This window comes from Ovis canadensis, chromosome 1 (assembly GCF_042477335.2).
Source record: "Ovis canadensis isolate MfBH-ARS-UI-01 breed Bighorn chromosome 1, ARS-UI_OviCan_v2, whole genome shotgun sequence".
In the NCBI taxonomy this organism is placed as follows: domain Eukaryota; kingdom Metazoa; phylum Chordata; class Mammalia; order Artiodactyla; family Bovidae; genus Ovis; species Ovis canadensis.
The window spans coordinates 50,088,212-50,108,507 of NC_091245.1; positions in this window are offsets into that span (position 1 = coordinate 50,088,212).

Here is a 20,296-nt window from a genome sequence, read left to right on the forward strand (position 1 = left end):
GTCTTGGGTCTGTCACATAGTACCATCTAGAACTTCACTCCCAAGATTTTACTCTTTGCCATCTTAAGTTAGCTTTTCTGATCTTTGGAACTGACAAAATTCACCATCCATTTCTGGTACAGACTCTCAGGAAAGTTGAAATAGATGGGAATTTCATAAACCTAATAACTACACTGGAAACAATTTGGGAGTTTATTAACAATTTAAATACACAACTACAATAGAATCTGGGCTTCCCAGGTGGCACTGCTGGTAAGAACCCGCCTGCAAATGCAGGAGATATAAGAGATTCTGGTTTGATACCTGGGTTAGGACGATCCCCTGGAGAAGGAAATGGTAACCCACTCCAGTGTTCATGCCTGGATAATCCCATGGACAGAGGAGCCTGGCAGACTACAATCAATGGAGTCACCGAGTGGGACATGACTGAAGTGACTTAGCACACTTAGCACACAATAGGATCCAGCCATCTAACTTTTGGGCATTTTCTCAAGAGAAATGAAAGACATGTCTGTACAAAGATTTGAACATGAATAGTAGCTTTTTAAGAATAGCCTCGAACTGAAAGCAATTCAAATATTCATGAATGAGCGTATAAACAGTGGTATATCTACACATTGAAATACTACTTAACAATAAAATGTACGCTATATCACGTTGGTGTTTTTGTTCAGTTTCTAAGTTATGTATGACTCTTTGCGACCCCATGAACTGCAGCATGCTAGGCTTCCCTGTCTTCACTATTTCCCTGAATTTGCTCCAATTCATGTCCATTGAGTCAATGATGCCATCCAACCATTTCATCTTCTGTTGCCCCCTTCTTCTCTTGCCTTCAATCTTTCCCATCATCAGAGTCTTTTCCAGTGAGTCAACTCTTTGCATCAGGTGGCCAAAATATCGGAGCTTCAGCTCCAACACCAGCCCTTCCAATGAATATTCAGGGTTAATTTGCTTAAGGATTGATTGATTTGATCTCCTTGCTGTCTAAGGGAGTCTCAAGAGTCTTCCCCAGCACCAGAATTCAAAAGCATCAATTGTTTGGTTCCCAGCCTTCTTTATGGTCCAACAAGACTATGGTCTATACAAGACTACTGAAAAAGCTATAGCTTTGACCAGATGGACCTTTGTCAGAAAAGTGATGTCTCTGCTATATTATGGGGGAACCTCAAAATAATTATGCTGTGTGAAAAAAGTCGGAAAAGTGAAATATATTATGTATGTTTCCATGTATATGCTTCTTAGAAATGCAAACTAATAGAGAGTGACAAAAAAAAATAAATCCTTGGTTGTGTGATAATGGAGACAATGATGGGAATTATGGGGAGGGGAGCACAGGAAGGTTAGCAAACAAACAAGAGGAAAGTCTGGGATTTTATGAAGCAGTGAACATGGAAAGCATAAAATGTTCAGAGATACTGGAAGCCACATTTTTTCATTTCTTCTGAAATAGCATTAGGTCAGAATGGAAATATCAACAGAAAATATTTTCTCCCAAAAATTGAACTAAGAAATCTAGCAATTGGATTAAAGCAATAATGATAATAATAAAACTCAACATTCCAGTTATTGTGCCAAGAACTCAGAGTATACACTGTTCCATACAATCTTCTCATAAAACAGCCCTTTGAAGCAGGCATTCATTCTCCTAACTTAATGAGGAAGAAACTATGGATTGAAGAAATTAAATACCTTGTACAATAATCTCAGTGGAGCTGATTTTTTATTCTAGAGACAGGGATCTCAAACTTTAAGTATTATGTGAACCTCAGTAAGTTACAAATAACATTCTTTTGTGTGATTCTAATAAATGTGAATAGTGATCATGAAGTTGTATTGGAAGTCTTCATTATTATATAATTTTTTCAAGGTTATTTTATTTTAAGGGCTTTTAAAAAATCAGGTGATTTTTATCCAGGTGAATTCTACAAAGATTTGCATGTAGTGAGAATCAGTGCCAATCTCCTTTTAAGTATTAGTAGTTATGTATAGCTGATTGAACAATGAAGGCACCTTTATTCAGCTCCCCATTCTTTTAGCTTTGAAGAAGATATTCATGCAGCACAGTGTTACATGAGTTTTCATTTAATTAACTTAGGGCTATTTTATGTTTATAGGTATCTTGTTCATCTTCTATCACAGCTGGAAGACTGGAGTCTCTCCTAGATATACTTCATCTGTACGTTATGGAATTCTGATGACCACATGTATTTAAACCTATCTGATATATTTCTTTTCAATTTTCTGAGTTAATATATTTCAACTGAACTCTAGCTCAAGTGAGTAAAATGGTATTGGCTTGCAAGATCCATGCATAGATCCAAATAGAATATGATAAATTACAATATGAAAAAAGAAATAAAACTAGTTCATTTGCAATGCCAAATCAATAGCTTGCTGTTTTATTACATTATATGGTAACAGAAATGTTTTGACTGAATAATTTATCTCAAAAGGAGTATTCTACTTGTTTTATAGAACACACATCAAAGAACAGTTAAAAGATAAAAGGTTAATGGTATCGGGCTGCCAAGAAAATAGAATATTTCTCTCCTTAAAAAAAAAAAAAAAAACTCTTGCCCAATTCTTGTACATTTTTAATTAATGAACTGTGGAAATACATCGGGAAACTATTTCTAGAATTCAGGAAATTAAAAATATAATTAAGAGTACATATTATCATGCTGTAGAAAGATAGTGTATCTGTCATCAAAAAGTAATTTGATCTTTCAAATTTCTACTCATCTGCTGCTGCTGCAGCTGCTGCTACTAAGTCACTTCAGTCGTGTTTGACTCTGTGTGACCCACCGGGCTCATCCATCCCTGGGATTCTCCAAGCAAGAATAGTGGAGTCGGTTGCCACTTCTTCTCCAATGCATGCATGCATGTTAAGTCGTTTCAGTCATGTCTGACTCTATGAGACCCCATGGACAGCAGCCCACCAGGCTCCTCTGTCCACAGGATTCTCTAGGCAAGAATACCGGAATGGGTTGCCATTTCCTTCTCCACTCTACTCATCTATATGCAAGCAAATAAACTTGAAGTATTGAGGCAAAACCTATCTCAGAAGAGGTACATTTTAAGATTTCTACACCCCATCTCATTCTCTCTCTCTCTCTCTCACACACACACATACACACACACACCTTCTGGTAAAGGCATTCAGAAAAAGACTTGACTTGAATTTTAAGAAATGTTGCTATTTTCTTAAAAAAATCTGTCCATAAAATAAGAAAAAAAAACATAGCCCAAAATATATATATATTTTGGATGACAGATTATATAATAAAAATACATTTCCTCTAACTAAATCTCATATCACAAACAAAAGGTGGAAATGTTTTGGAATTAATATTTTACCAAAATTCTGGTCCTATTTTTTTGATCCAGATACTCATTTTAACTCTAATTTGTGGACTTCCCTGGTGGCTCAGATGGTAAAGCATCTGTCTACAATGCGGGAGACCTGGGTTCAATCCCTGGGTCAGGAAGATTCCCTGGAGAAGGAAATGGCAACCCACTCCAGTACTCTTGCCTAGAAAATCCCATGGATGGAGGAGCTTGGTGCAGGCTACTGTCCATGTGGTCACAAAGAGTCAGACACGACTGAGCGAGACTCTTCTCCTCAAAAATAAACCATTCTTTTGTGCCTTACTTTCTGGAGGAGGGCATGGCAATTCACTCCATTATTCTTGTCTGGAGAATCCCATGGACAGAGGAGCCTGGTGGACTACAGTCCATAGAGTGGCAAAGAGTCAGACACGACTGAAGCAACCTAGCACACATACACTTTGCACCTTACTGTTATCCACACTGTTGCTTCTCAGTATACTTGAGTGATGCTTTTATAGATTTCAATTTACTGAATCAGAATATATATTTTAATGAAATTCCATAATGATTCTTAGACACATTAAAGTCTAAGAAGCCCATCTCACTCAATTCTACATACATTTAATTATGTGTCTTTACTCTTTTTTTTTTTTTTGCTTAAATGTATTTCTTTCCTTTCTAAATATAAATCCCTTTGATATGGAAAAATGCTAAAGTAATTATCACTATTACTTATTGTATTGCTAGCACATAGTAGGATTTAATACCTACTTAAGGAACATATGAAATATATTATCACACCAACCTTTCTTACTGAACAAGCTTCATCTTTCAATGTTATCAAAAAATTGAAGAATTTAGACTCTTAACATTGATTGTCTTATAAGAATATAAACTCATTCCCCTGAAGTGCTTTTACTGGCCTTGTGACTAAGGATTCATATTTTGACTAAGACCAGAAACTAAGGCCGATTATAACCAGACTTATTTCTTAAACTAATAGTGAGTGCTACCATAGTATCATGAATTCAATGACAAGCAAGAGGTAGCTTATCATAGTACTTTAGTATTATGGAAAGGTACCTTGTGTTTGAATTAATGTTCAACCATTAGCTATTTTTATTATACATAAATATATAATCTCAGAAACATTATTGTTTAAGACAAGAAGACCTTTTTTTCTTCATGTATAAACAGAAACACAAAACATAAGCTCAAGTAATTGTGTAAAATTACATCAGGAATAGCAGGCAAAGGTATCATGCAGCAGTAACAAATTTCAGAAGTCAAAATAATGAACTCACCCTTTAGAGGAACTCAATAATAATATAGCATTTCTCTCTGTTCATATGCTACACAAAATGCAATTTTATGGAAATTGAACTATATGAAAAATAAGATGATGGCAAGAAGCATACCCAGCACCCAGATGTTGGTTTCTAAAACTAAGGTTCTTTGGGAAAAAAAAAATGATTATTTCAATGACTGGGGAAGAAAATATACAACGTAAGGGTTTCAAAAGGATACCAGAGCCAGCCGGAATTGCTTCTAATGGCCAAACTTGGAACAATTTGAGAAGCAAAATAAAGTAGTGTTGGATTATACCTTAAAGTATACAATAAATATCCCTGAATCCATACTGACATAAATAAGTGATTCAATAAATAGGTGGAGTAGAAGAATTATTTTCCTACGGAGAAGAATTCCAAATAATTTGTTTGAGTACTCTATTGTTAAGCAGGTAGAATCTCACTACCCCTTCCCTGTGTGTATCCTGTGCATAGTGACTTTGTTTCAAAGAAGTAAAAGTATCTAACAGAGGAAAAGAGAAAATTTACAGTGGAGACACCTGCCAAACACTACCTGAACAAGGTAATTAAGGTCAACATCAACAGTAAGCCATCTCTATAGTATGTTCCCTCGATATAATATGATGAATCTAGAATTGACCACCTTGATGCTCCTCCTCCAAACCCATAAACCCAATCTAACTATGAAAATCATTAGTCAAATTTCAATAGAAAGATAATCTAGAAAATATCTAAGCAGTAGTCTTCAACTGTCTAGTTCATAAAAAATAAGGAAAATCCAAGTAACTGCCATAGTCAAGAGATGCCTAAGGGCACATAACAACTAAATATAGTATTGCATCCTTAATTGTATCCTAGAACTGAAAAAGCACATTTGCTAAATACTAAGGAAATGGGAACATAGATTTTAGTTAATAATATGGCATAAATATTACTTTACTGTTGTCACAAATGTACCATAGTGGTATAAGCTTCTGATCATAAGGGAAATTGGGGACAGGATATTTAAGAGCTCTATTTGTATTTTCACTGTTTTTCTGTAAATCTGAAACAATTCTAAAATAAATATTTTTACTGAAAAAGATAGATGATAAAGTTCAATTACCATTTCTACTTCTTGCCACCAAATGATGTGAACCATTCAATGTCAACCAGTCAATCCTAAAAGAAATCGGTCCTGAATATTCATTGGAAGGACTAATGCTGAAACTGAAACCAATACTTTGGCCATCTGATGGGAAAAACTGATTTTGGAAAAGACCCTGATGCTGGGAAAGATTGAAGGTGGGAAAGAAGGGGAGGGCAGAAGATAAGATGGTTGGATGGCATCACCGACTCTAAGGACAAGAATATGAGTAAAGCTCCAGGAGTTGGTGATGACAAGGAAGCCTGGTGTGAGGCAGTTCATGGGATCACAAAGAGTCCAACATGCCTGAGGGATTGAACTGAACTGAGCCTTTGCTTATAACAGTATTTTACACAGGACTCTGTCTCTGTGGAGGAGAAGGCGATGGCACCCCACTCCAGTACTCTTGCCTGGAAAATCTCATGGACAGAGGAGTCTGGTAGGGTGCAGTCCATGGGGTCGCGAAGAGTCGGACACGACTGAGCGACTTCACTTTCACTTTTCATTTTCATGCATTAGAGAAGGAAATGGCAACCCACTCCAGTGTTCTTGCCTGGAGAATCCCAGGGACAGGGGAGCCTGGTGGGCTGCCGTCTATGGGGTAGCACAGAGTCGGCCATGACTGAAGCGACTTAGCAGCAGCAGCAGCTGTCTCTGTGATTAGGTTGAAAGTCCATTCAGGAGGAAAACTATTTGGATTTGAATTCCCAGAGGTTTAAATATACTTTTTTAGCATATGAACTATTCTTAACAGATATTTGTAGTATATAGGAATAAAACTAGCCCAAAGAGTTAGAGGGCAGGTCTAAAGGCATGTCAATCAATTTGCTGGATTTAGTAAGATACCAAAAGTTAAATAGGTAGAGAGCAATGCTTGTAACACATCTTCCTCCTTATCAACAATGGTTTAAATAAATTAATTTTAAAAAGCATCACTTAAGAAAATTTCAACTAGATTTGTTTTAGAAACATATCCTCAAATCAAAGTTACAAAGGAATAGTATATTTATTTGTAATTGGCATGTGGCTGGTTCCACAAGGGAAAAATGTTCTTGAAATATACATGTTACCTTTATGGAATCACACTGAGAATTATTCCTACAACTGTCCCTTCCCTTGGGTCATTTAAATGGTTTAAATTCCATTTAGATATTAGTACTACAGAAGCACCATAATTACCAAAGATAAATGCCTCATCTACTTTCAAATCTTCATTAAAATTAGCTTTGTTATTTTTGTAGTGCCCAATAGCATAGCTATTAGAGTTAAGAGTCTGTCAGCATTTCCATTTACAAACTCTGTTTTTTAGGGTTCATTATCTTTTCTGTTTTGAATTGCATTAGCCTGAAAATTAGCTGTCAGCATGAATATGTATTATATTACCCAAACTCCATGTACACATCAGTTTGGCAATATAGAAAGCAGAGAGCAGTGACCTCTTTCCTCCTTCTTCATAAAATTCTAAAAGTGTGTTGACTGCTTGATAATCTCATGGCCAGGGACTAACTGAGCCTTTTAATCATGAACTTTCTCAGGGAATTGGTCCTAAATCTGACCTAATCACTTTGATATTTAAAAATTTATGAAGAAGTCAAATTGAATATGAACTGTACTTGCTTTTCATAATATACAATGCATTTTAAAGCTTCTGGACTAAATTATAATCTTACATAATTAGAGATCTAGGAAAGACACAGTTCTGGGGAGAGGGGAAGTATCTGTGATTTGTGGTATTTCAACCAAAGAACAAAAACAAAATGAATCACAGAGAGTGCTGTTTTGTTCATTTTGTTAGATCCTTTTCTTCACTTTCAAGTGGGCAATGACAGGAGGTGATGCAGCAATCACAACAGAAGTAGCAGCTGCAGGGCATGTGAAATGGTGTAAAAAAGCATCTGGAATACGGGCCACACGATATACCCCTTCTGTCCAGAGTAAAAGCTACAACCACAATTCTATGTTTTGCAGCTTCTCACTCTCTCTTTCACAAATACACTCCTCATTTAGTTAATTTGTTACCACCTGTTTCAACACAAAACATCTTTCAAATATCATCAAATGTTTATCAGAAAACAGACCTTATCATGCATTTTGCTCTTTTTGTAAAAAAAAAAAAAAAAAAGAAGCATGGAGTTGGGTGAAGGGAGAAGATAAAGTAGCAGGGAAAGAACTAGCCATAGTATCATATGTAAATATAAGAGGTGTCACAAATAATCTGTCAGAAATAAATAATAAATCTGTCTCAGATCACCATGGCCATAGGCAAGTGGTACTGATATGAGAAAAAATATTGTCTCAGATGAAGTGTTTGAGTGATAGAGCTGTCATATGAGCTATCTGTAAGGGAACTGAAAATTAAAGATACAACAAAAGAAGGGAAGGGAAAGTATTATTTTTATTTTTGCTACAAAATATACCCATGTATTTTAGCCAGTGCAAAAGAAAAACAGTGGCTAATGTTCAGAGAAAGAAATAGGAACAAGTTCCATTTATAAGCCACGCATGCAATAGACCACCAATTCTGATTTTTTCCAACATATTAGCAATATCCTCCCTTAAACAAAATAAAATACTTTTGCTATATTACAAGAAGTTCGATAGAAGCTATCAAAATTTATAGTTGAAGAAACATAAAATGCAAATTTTAATACCTTATTAAAATAGAGGATAATATTCTGTCACTTAAACTGTTAACCTCCCCAACAGAACTTTAATTCTTGCATAAGGGTTCTTTCCTAATGTTGGATATTAATGAGTCCTTATCATGATCCATGATGAACTTTGAAATCTTCATTACTATAATTCACCTCTTCTGTATATGACAGTTACACTTACAAGATAGTCCAAACAATTTGTAATAGATCTCCCATCCTTCCTCCATTTAAGGGAACAGGTTACAGCTACCAATTGTTCTAGTTAATGCAGCTCAAGCTTATTGATCCACCAATTCAAATGACAATTTCTGTGGATCTCTGTTCTCAATGCAGTACTCTAGAGACCCTGCATAAAAAGAGGGAGATGATGCATCCACTATCCTTAAGCAATAGTAGAGAAGAGACAAAATTATAAACACAAATTATAAATACATAGTTCACTAAAATAAAGTTATGAGTGTTCAGAGGCCAAACGTAGTTTAGTATATCCCTCATAAAACTGGTGCTATTCTAATAAGAGTGCTAATTCTCTATTGTTGAGAGCAAAAGAAATATTCCAAGTTATGCAATGCGTCTGACATATGAGTGAAAAAAAGTTAGTGAGCAAACTAACAGCAAAGAAGACAATACTGTAGAATAAGAAGGATCATGTGCCTGGCAGTTATGTTATAGTCTCAAAAAAGTTTTCTGGGTATAATAATGAGGTAATGGTTAGTAAATATTAAAGTCCACATTTATTTCACACTTTGTGACATAGACATTAGTAAGTGATATATATTTAATAGGTCAGTTATATTTTTATTTACATTGTACAGGTGGAAAAAAGTGACCATACAGAGTTTATGCAGATTACCCAACATTACATAGTGATTAAACTGCAAAGTAGAGATTTTAATACAGGTAGTGAATTTTCAAACAGCCTCCTTAAATAATATTTAATTAAAATATTTAATTTTCCTATATAAGAGTTACTAATATGGTATTGTGTAGACATTTCTTAAATTATCTGTTCTTGATTAAACAATAACTTGTATTTGAATTAAAGTTTTGCCAAAATGGAATTATTAGTATTTCTGTATCTACTTGTGAGACCACATGTGCTAATATGACAATTTCAGGCCTCATAGGTCTTGTCTAAAATTTTCTGTAAAAATTAATTTTGCTTCTAAAGAAGTTATAAAACCCTTCCTATGTTTGGCACGTGGAGGAGAAGTTCTTCCCCAGTGCCAATTTCCAAGCTATTATTTTGTATGCAAGTTGTTAGTTTTAATTTGAGAACTGTATCAAATTATGACTAAAAGAAACCATAATAATATTTTATTTAATGATGAAAAGCCTGTTTCTTTTCTCCACTTGTACCACACCTTTCACCAAGTTCTGTATTAGCATTCAAACATGAATTTGTTATTCTTAATAAATAATAAAAGTGAAAAAGCACCATTAACCTGTTAGAGCAGCTATGCCAAAAAGTAAATGACAGTGGAATGCTGAATCAGTCTGTAACAAGATCATAACTGAGAACTTGCATTTTCATGTAAAATATCAGTTCTATTTTATGCAGTAGAAATCCTAGTTAGTATCACAGATTTTATTGTTACTTTTGTATTGTGATGTTTCCACTTCTGAAGTAAATTAAACACTTAGAGCCAAATGTTAGTACTTCTCTTAAGAAACTAGTGTAAAATTCAAATTGAAATCAGATAATTGATATAATCTTGTTTTATTGAGCTTTTAACTGGTTTTTATGTACTTTTTGAGTATTACAATAACTTTGTGAGGCAGACATTTTACCAGGACAGGGATGAAGTTGGGGTAATTGGGATGACCTGTAAGAACAGGGTCAGACCTTAAGTTAATGTAAAAATTTGAAATTTTGTTCATCATTCATATTTTGAAGTAATTTTGATTTAAAATAATGTTAGTTATCTACAAAATGTATTTGGAAGTGCCCACTTAAAACTTACACAGAAGTCAACCAGGGTTCCAGTCCTATATTTTATTTTCTACAGTTTATAAATGTGATTGAAGATTAGCTGTTTGAAGAGACTTTCCCAGGGTCACACAGTCAGCAAGAGATAGGATTGGTCTTGCCCTTCAGCAGGAAGTTTTACTCATCCTCAGGTTACTGAGTTCACCTTATACTCTTTCCACTTTATACTGTCTCATCAAAAACATACCACAGCTAGTTTTTGATTAAAAAAAATGCTGGAGATATATTATAAAATAATTATTTCCCTTCTATTTTTTAATGTCTTGACTTTTTTTCCTTGTCTTGTTTTTAAAAGGTAATTTTATTTTCCTCCTATATTACTAGTATTTATATGTTGTTTTTCTATTTAGTGGCTTAGCAAAACATTCATCCTTGCTGTACCAACATCTAACATTAACTGTCACCTTGATTTCTACTATTTGTCAACTTTTCTATAAAAATGATAACTTAAAATGACTACATAGCCCAAGCTTCTAAAGCAGCTATTAACAGTTGTACTTTTTCTTGTTATTCAGTTGATCAGTCGTGTCTGGTTCTTTGCGACCCCATGGATTGTTAACCCCCAGGATCCTCTGTCCATGGGATTCTCAGGCAAGAATACTAGAGTGGATTGCCATTTCCTCCTCCAGGGGATCTTCCCCACTCAGGGATTGAACCCATGACTCCCATATTGGCAGGTGGGTTCTTTACCACTGAGCCACCTGAGAAGAACCAGTTGTAGTTGTATGATTAAGTAAATTTAATGTAAATAGAAGTGCACTGCATCAGTTTCTGGAATCCTCCCTTAAAAGCCATGCTGAGATATGCAAACTACCCCTTCTTGTTGTGTTTTCTTCTCTTTGAAATGTAGATAGAGTAGTTGTGGCTGAAGCAGTCATCTCTGATCATGAAGTAACCTCAGCAATTAAGGCCATGTATTGAAAAAAATAGAATGGCAATGGGACAGAACTATTATAGATAGCCTAGGGGCTCCCTTGGCTTCCCAGGTGGTGCACCGGTAAAGAATCCTCCTGCCAATGCAAGAGAAATGGGCAACCCACTCCAGTATTCTTGCCTGAGATGTCGCATGGACAGAAGAGCCTGGCACACTACAATCTATGAAGTTGCAAAGAGTTGGACACAACTGAGTACGCACACATGTAGAGGCTCCCTACCTATCTGAAATTTTACGAGACAGAAATTCGTGTTATATTATTTATTCCAATTTAAGTTTATGTCATACCTACTCTTAATGAACATCTGATAACTAATGCCAAGGAAGCAGATGAGATTACTTTGTGACAATGTCATTTAAGTTTAATTATTTTAAAGCAAAAACATTAGAGTTCTGTAAAAGATGAAGAGTTATCAAATGAAATGAATGAGGAATTATTCAGCCAAAATAGCTCCTTTTAGACCCAAGTGAGACTCTTACCTTTATGTCCATTAAATAGCTTTCCATATTCCCGCTAATTCTGAGTTTTCCTCTCTTACAGCCCCAGTCACATCATTCTTTTAAGCATCTGTTAATTTGTCTGGCTCTGTCACTAGACTGTGAGATCCTTGTTTTGAAATTTCAGCACAGAATACAAGGTTCACAAAGGATCTCAATAAAGATTGCAAAGATAATGAACGAATAAAATTCATTTTCTCTTTTTCCAAGGTCAGCATTATTCAGATCAATCCAAAATAAAATGGAGATGATATTCTAAATAATTTTTCTTTAAATTATCAAGGTAACTGAGACCAATCCGCTATGTACAGTATGAAACACCAAATAATTCATTTTATATACAACTTTACTATCTCGATGCCAATGTTAGTCTTCCAACTTGCTATGGATTTCAGTGTTCCCTTATGCGATTCTTTGGCCTAGCAATTCCTGTTAGCTCATATCAATCTCAGATATATCATACCACTTAGAAATAAAAGTCATGATAATGGACTGAAATCATTTCAATTCTTGGACAATGGATATGGAAGGGATGGAGGGCTAAAACAGCATTAACATCTTTTAACTGGAATCAATTTAGTACGTTTTAATGTTCAGAATTTTTCATTCTTATTCAAATGAAAATTTCTTAAAATGTACTCTCTCCAACTGCAGAGTGAATCATTATAGAGAAAAGTGTATGATATCTATTCATATTTAGCATATATTTTGAATTTCAAGACATGTGTCAGCATGAATGTATTTTTTTCCTTTTCTTTTATAAATTATTATAAAATGTTAAATCAAGTTTGAACTATAAGCATCATACAAATGTCTTTGTACTGCCTAATAAATTATGCTAGCTGAACTCTTTTCTTAAATTATTTTTAATAAGTAAGGAATCTAAATGGAAATGAATCATATGCTTGCACCATTGCTGTCAAAATGAGTTTGCATAAAAAGAATATATATTAATATTGCATAGAGAGGCCTTTAGGAAAAAAAGAATGTGGTTGTAGTATTTATGAAAGGAATAATTTTCTGAGTTAAATTTTAGGAGTAGTTTTATATTCTTTTATTCTGTTACATTGAGTCTGACACGACTGAAGTGACTTAGCAGTAGCAGCAGTAGCATTCTGTTACGTTAAATACTATCACATTAAAAATGTCAAAGTGGAATGCCCATATTAAAATATTATATATCACATTTTAAAGAATATACCAATCTTCCACAGTCCTTTTTCAACTCTTCCTCATTTTCCTCAAATGAATCAAATGCAGATTAAGCTTTCCTCGGGATCTTCCTGCACTTTTTCTAGACCTTTGAGTTCAAACTCCACACCTAAACTAGCTAACTTTGTATGGTACCATAAAGAAAAGATAAACAAGATGTGAAACATGTAGGTTGTCTTACTGATTGCATTCTTGGGGCAATTTCCCCAAACTTTACAAACTTCAATTTTCTATAATGTGTAATACTGCTTCCAGTGAGGTAACCCTGTGAAAATTACTTTAATACATTTGAAAATTATATATTTAAGAATTACTTTTATTCAAGGAGATATCTCTGAGCAGGCAATTTGGGATAAGCTTGCCTAGGCTTTCATTGGAAAATTTGGAGGCAAAAGTAAACATTACTTTGTCCCACACTCAAAAACCTAGTATTCCAGTAATGTCATGGAAGATGGCAGAATATGAAGCTTTAAGAATAATTCCCTCCAACAAAACAACTATTGGGTTAGCAAGAACTATGGAATCAACTATTTTTGAACTTTGTAGTCTACTGGAACACTTGCAGCATTCAGAATACCTGATGAAGAAAGGCTAGTAACATTCAATTAATTTCAGTGCTTAGCATGGCAGCTTTCTTCAGCCTCACAGCAGGCAAATTAAAGGCCTGGTTTCAATTATACTTAGACACAATTTTAAGTAGTCTGTGATAAGTCTAAAATGCATACTGTAATCTCTAGGAAAGCAATGAAGAATCAATGACAACCAAAAGAGTTCTGGATAGTAAGCTCATAGAACAGAAAGACTGGCATTAAAAAAAAAAAAAAAGACTGAAATGACACAGAAAACAGAAGGAAGGCAGAAAAAGAGAAAGAACAGTGTGGCAAAAAGATTCTAAATCAAACATACCCCACCCCCACCCCCATCAATCCTATAAATGTAAATGGATTAAACACTCAACATTTAAAGTTGATATTTTCAAGCTAGGGAAAAATAGATGTTAGATGAATTATGAAAAGTCAAAGGATAGTAAAAGATTCAAACACTAAGCATAAGTAGGCTAGTTGGACTATGAAGTGAAGTGAAAGTCACTCAGTCATGTCTGACTCTTTGTAAGCCCATGAAATACACAGTCCATGGAATTCTCCAGACCAGAATACTGGAGTGGGTAGCCTTTCCCATCTCCAGGGAATCTTCCCAACCCAGGGATTGAACCCAGGTCTCCTGCATTGCAGACAGATTCTCTACCAGCTGAGCCACAAGGGAAGTCCAAGAATACTGAAGTGGGTAGCCTATCCCTTCTCCAGTGGATCTTACCAGGCTGGAATCCAACCAGAGTCTCCTGCATTGCAGGCAGATTCTTTACCCACTGAGCTATGAGGGAAGCCCTCGTGGGACTATAACAATGTCAAATAATGTAGGCAAGGAAAGGAGTATTACCACTAGTAATGAGACATTTTATAAGGATGATGATGAAAGAAAATATTGACAAATAAAATTCAGCATATATAGCAACTATAATTGAAATTTAAGATATATGGAAGAAACATTTTCAGAAATACAAAGATAAATAGACAAATCCACATTCATAGTTGTGAATTTTAACATAGCTTTTAGTAGGTGATGGACAATTTGTAAAAATGCAGATTTGAACGATGCTCTTATCTAAAGTGACCTAATAGAAATTAATAGAACACTACATCTCTAAATAAGGCAATGCATATGTAATATTCATATAAATCTTATTTTAAGCCAAAAAACTATTTTCAAAATACTTTAAGTCTGAAACTTTACTGAATATGCTCTCTAAACATAGTAAGATTAAAGTAGAATTGAATAACATTGGCATAGCTAGAAAACCTCTAAACACTTAGAAAGTAAATCACTCAATTCTAAATAGTCCAAGAATCAAATAAAATTACAAAGAAAATGATATTTGTGTGTGAACATATGTGTGTATGATTCATAGGAATGGTAATTTAAAAATCCATCGGTATTTGAAGAATTTAGCCAAAATAGTGCTTAAGAGTAAATCTATACCTTTAAATGCTTATTTTAGAAAAGAAGACAGGCTTACAGTCAATAATCTAAGAATACATAAATGAAAGGAAACCTATAACATGATTATGGATTGGGAAGCTCAATATTAAGATGGCCATTATGATCAAATTAATCTATAATTTAAATTTAGTGCCAATCAATACCCAGTACTCATTTTTCTCAAAATTAACTGATTCTAAAATCCATATGCAATTTCAACATATCTAAATAGCCAAGACAATCTTGTAAAAAGAACTTTATCCAAATTAAAGCCTTACTATAAAGCTATGCTAATCAAGACGGGGTGATGTTTATGCAAGAATGAAAATATAGGGAAATGATCTGAAAAAACGTAGTCTGGAAACTGATTCAAAGTTATACATCTAATTGATTTTACTAGGTACAAAATAATGTTTATATATATATACATATATATATATGGCCCGTGACACAAGATAAGATGCACAAAATCTTCAAAATCATTAATAGTGTCAAAAGTTAATAAATAAAAAAAATAAAACCAATGATCCACTTGAGCAGTAATTAGTAAAAGTTGATTGTGCATACACAGAAAGGCAGTTTGCAAAACAGGAACACTCAACTAAAGGATGGGATAGGCTCAAGGTCTATTTCTATAAAACAGATCATATAGTGTGAAGGCAATGAGGGCTTATTCTTTACATTGATTGATTACAATAAAATTTTCTTAAATAAAAGGGAATTGAGTACTGTTATCTCATATCAATTTTGGTTGCTATTTAAAATTTACTTATCTTTTCAAGACTTCTCTGGTGGCTCAGACGGTAAAGCGTCTGTCTACAATGCGGGAGACCTGGGTTTGATCCCTGGGTTGGGAAGTTCCCTGGAGAAGGAAATGGCAACCCACTCCAGTACTCTTGCCTAGAAAATCCCATAGACGGAGGAACCTGGTGTCCATGGGGTCGCAAAGAGTCGGACACGACTGAGAGACTTCGCTTTCTTTCACTTTATCTTTTCAAAGGCAAAAGCAAGTAGTGACTCAGGTGAAGTTAACCTCACTTATCCTGCAAAATAAGCTATTATTAAACTAAGTTGTGCTTCAGTGACTAACTGGTCTGTCTACTCAGATAATTTTCAGTTATGATCTCTGTTTCTGTCTGATTTTAATAGTAGTAAAGAAAATTCATGTCAAAATCATAAACTATTTTAAATCTGAGAATAAGTGTTGAGGATGGAGATCAACTAGAACTTTAATACAATCAGTTTAGAGGATACTTGAGCCTGATTCTGTAAAGTTAAATGTAATCTACTCTATGACAACACTCCCAGATATTAAAGATAAATGAAAATATATGTTCATAAATGATCTGTACATGTATGTTCATTTCAGTTTTACTCACGGAAAGCAAATGTCCATAAATTAGTCAAGGGACCAGCCAATTGTAACATGTTTATTGAGCAATAGAAAGGAACATAGAACAATATAGTTAAATCTCAAAAATATGTCTATATACATACTATTTACTATACAAATTCTATGATTTCATTTATGTGAATTTCTAGAGCAGGCAAAATGAAGATTTGGTAATAGAAATTAGAAAAGTAGTTGTCACTTTGTAGGGGTCAGAGGTTGACAATAAAAGAGTCTCAATACACTTTCTAGGTTGATGGTGGTTATGCAACTGTCAAAACTAACATAATTTAAAGGTGTGCATTTCACTTATACAAAGGATACATCAATTTGAAAAAAATGAAAAAGTAAAAAAATAGCCTAAAACAAATATAAATTAAAATGTTTCCAAGAGTATTAAAAGAGAGTTTGTCAATATTTTCATTCAAGAAAGAAATGATAATATGTTTAAAGGTTTTGGGTACAAACGTCTGTAGGCAAAATGAAATCATGAGCTCTATCAGCTGTCTGTGTAGAAAGTTTTCACATTAGATTTATCACCAATGATGAATGGATTTTAATATTACCAAAATCAATACTAATAGCACCTGTGAACTTGATTACAGTATTGCCTGCATAATTATGTGAATTTTTGAAAATGTATTCCTCTAGATTTACAGTTTTCCTTTTTCAGGAAGATTGAATATTTTATGAAGAGGCAACCTGTTAACTCACCAATAATGTACTCTGTAGTTTCAAAACATCCATATTTAGGAGAGTAGAAAAAGGTATAATAATTGTTTTCAGCATCTTCCTGAGATAGCTGGGTTTCCTGAAGCTTTATCCACGTCATGGCTAGAGATGCCTCCTAAATTTACTTTACCAATAAATCTGCATTTATCTGCTTTATACTGAGGCTTCTCAAAAGATTGTATTAATGTATTGTTGGATTTGGATTGCTAGGATTTTGTTGACATTTTGTGTATATTTTCATCAGTGATATTGGCCTGTAATTTTCCATTTTTTGTAATGTCTTTGTTTTAGTATCAAGGTGATGATGGTCTCATAGAATGAGTTTAGGAGTGTTCCTTCTGAAATTTTGGGGAAATAATTTCAGAAGGATAAATGTTATTTTTTCTCTAAATATTTGACAGAATTTGCCCGTGAAGCCATCAGGTCCTGGACTTTTGTTTGTTGGGAGTTTTTAAATCACAATTTCAATTTCAGTACTTGTGATTGATATATTCATATTTTCTATTTCTTCCTGGTTCCATCTTGGGAGTAATACCTTTTTAAGAATGTGTACATTTATTTCCAGGTTGTCCATTTTATTGGCATATAGTTGCTTATAGTAGTCTCTTACAATTCCTTGTATTTCTTTACTGTCCACTGTAAGTTCTTTTCATTTCTAATTTCATTGACTTGAACCCTCTCCCTTTTTTCCTTGAGGAGTCTGGCTAAAGATTTATCAATTTTGTTTATCTTTTCAAAGATTAGCTTTTAGTTTCATTGAACTTTTCTATTGTTTTGTTCATTTCTATTTCATTTATTTGTGCAATGATCGCATGAATGGATAAAGAAGATGTAAAACATATATAAAATGGAATATTACTTAGCCAATAAAAAGAATGAAATAGTGTCATTTGTAGCAACATGAATGGACCTGGGGATTATCCTAATAAGTGAAATAAATCAGACAGAGGGAAAACAAATATATGATATTACTATATGTAAAGTCTAAAAATGATGATACATGTAAGCTTATTTACAAAACAGAAACAGACTAACAGGTTTAGAGAATAAACTATGGTTATTGGGAGGAAAGGTAGGGGGAAGGGATAGTTTGGGAGTTTGAGATTGACATATACATACAACTATATTTAAAATAGATAAATGACCAGGACCTATTTATTTAGAGGGAATTCTGCTCAAGATTCTGTAATAACTTAATTGGAAAAATAATTTTAAAAAAGGATAGATACCTGTATATGTATAACTGAGTCATTTTGCTGTACACTTGAAACTAATACAACAATGTTAATCAACTATGCTCCAATACAAATAAAAATTATTTAAAAAGAAAAAATAAATAAATAAATACAAATAAAAGCTACCCATCTCCATATGTAAAACAGATCAGTATTTGCCAAGGGCAAGGGTGGGAAGAACTTAATGCAAACAAGCACAAAAAGCTTTTTTTGGTTTATCAAAATGTTCTGCATCTTAATTGTGGTGGTACTTACACAACTGTATAACTTTTTCAAAATTCATTGACAGTACATGTAAAAGTTGAGAAAATTATGTGCATCTAACCTTAAAAAAAATCAAGGCTTGATTGAAGCAGATGCTCTACACTCTGGCAAAAGCCTTCCCAAGAAATTATACACAAAATGTCATATGTTTGTTTACTTTTGCCATCCCTTCTCAGCTTGGATATTTAGTATGCTATGTATACAGAATTGAGCTAGTAGACAGGGAGACATGCCCAGCATTTCCTAAAATTAAGTAAACACACACTAGAAAATAATAAGTAAATGAGAAAGGAAAGAAGGAAATAAATAAGGAAGGAAATATTTTCTCTTAATATCACACTGTATCCCCTTTATCTTTCTTACACTAGCAGAAATATGCATTGAGAAAGAAATCTAGGAAAATATTGCCTCCATTTTCTTCCTTCCCTCTCACTTTTTATCTCATCAAATATGGCCTTTTTTCACATGTTATTTCTTTTTGTTATGGTCAGATATTTTTTAATTGCTATTTTAATTACCTACAATCTGTTGATGTTGTCTTATTGTCTAGGTTTTTGTTTTGTTTTGTTTTGTTTAGTGTTCCATATGCTCTTGAAAAAAAAAATGTGTACTCTATTACAGGTGGGTAAAATAGTCTCCATAATTGTCAATTAGATAAATTTGGTTGAAAATATTGTTCAGGTCTTTGAAAACTTTACTCATTTTCTGATTATTTTGTTTATTACTGAGAAAAGACTGTCAAAGTCATGAACTACATATGTGATGTGAGGTACTTCACTTTTCAGTATTGCCAGTGTTTGTTTCATGTATTTTGGAGCTCTGTTGCTTGATGTACACACATTTGGGATTATTATGTCTTCTTTATCCCTGGGTATATTCTTTTTACTCAAATATACATTATTTTATATTAATGCAACCTCTCCAGCTTTCTCTTGGTGTTGGTGTACATGGTTTTCTATCATTTTATTTTTAATTTTTATTTAAAATGAATTTTTTATGGACATCAGGTGGTTGGGTTATGTTTTCTAACTCACAATCTGACAATCTCTTTCCATTTTTTTTAGATCTCATTTAGATTTAACTTAATTTTTTATAAGGTTCCATATAGCACTTTCATTGTACTTTTTTTTTTTTTCTGTTTGTCCACTCTGTTTTGTTTTTCCTTTGGTCCTACATTTGTGGCTTGTTTTTGATTATATGAATTTTTTAGGTATTATTTATTTACCATTCAAATTTTTATTTTTACATATACCCAAAGATTTGCTGTTTCTGTTGCTCTTCCCTCATTCTCAAATTTCCAAGTAACTCTCTTATATTTTTCCCTTTATACTAAATTATATTCTTTAGTTTTTCTTTTAGAACAATCTCAATGGAAGAAAATTTTCTTAGTTTTCCTTCTTTCAGTACTTCATTAAGCCTTCATGTCTGGACTTCATAATTTTTGTCACAAAATAGCTCTGATAAAACCCCAAGATAAGACCTGTAGATTTATATACATAAAAAACATCTTTTTCAGCTCGCTATCTCTTTCAGAATTTTCCCCACATTCTTCACATCTGTTCAAGGGGCAGGGGCCATCTTTTC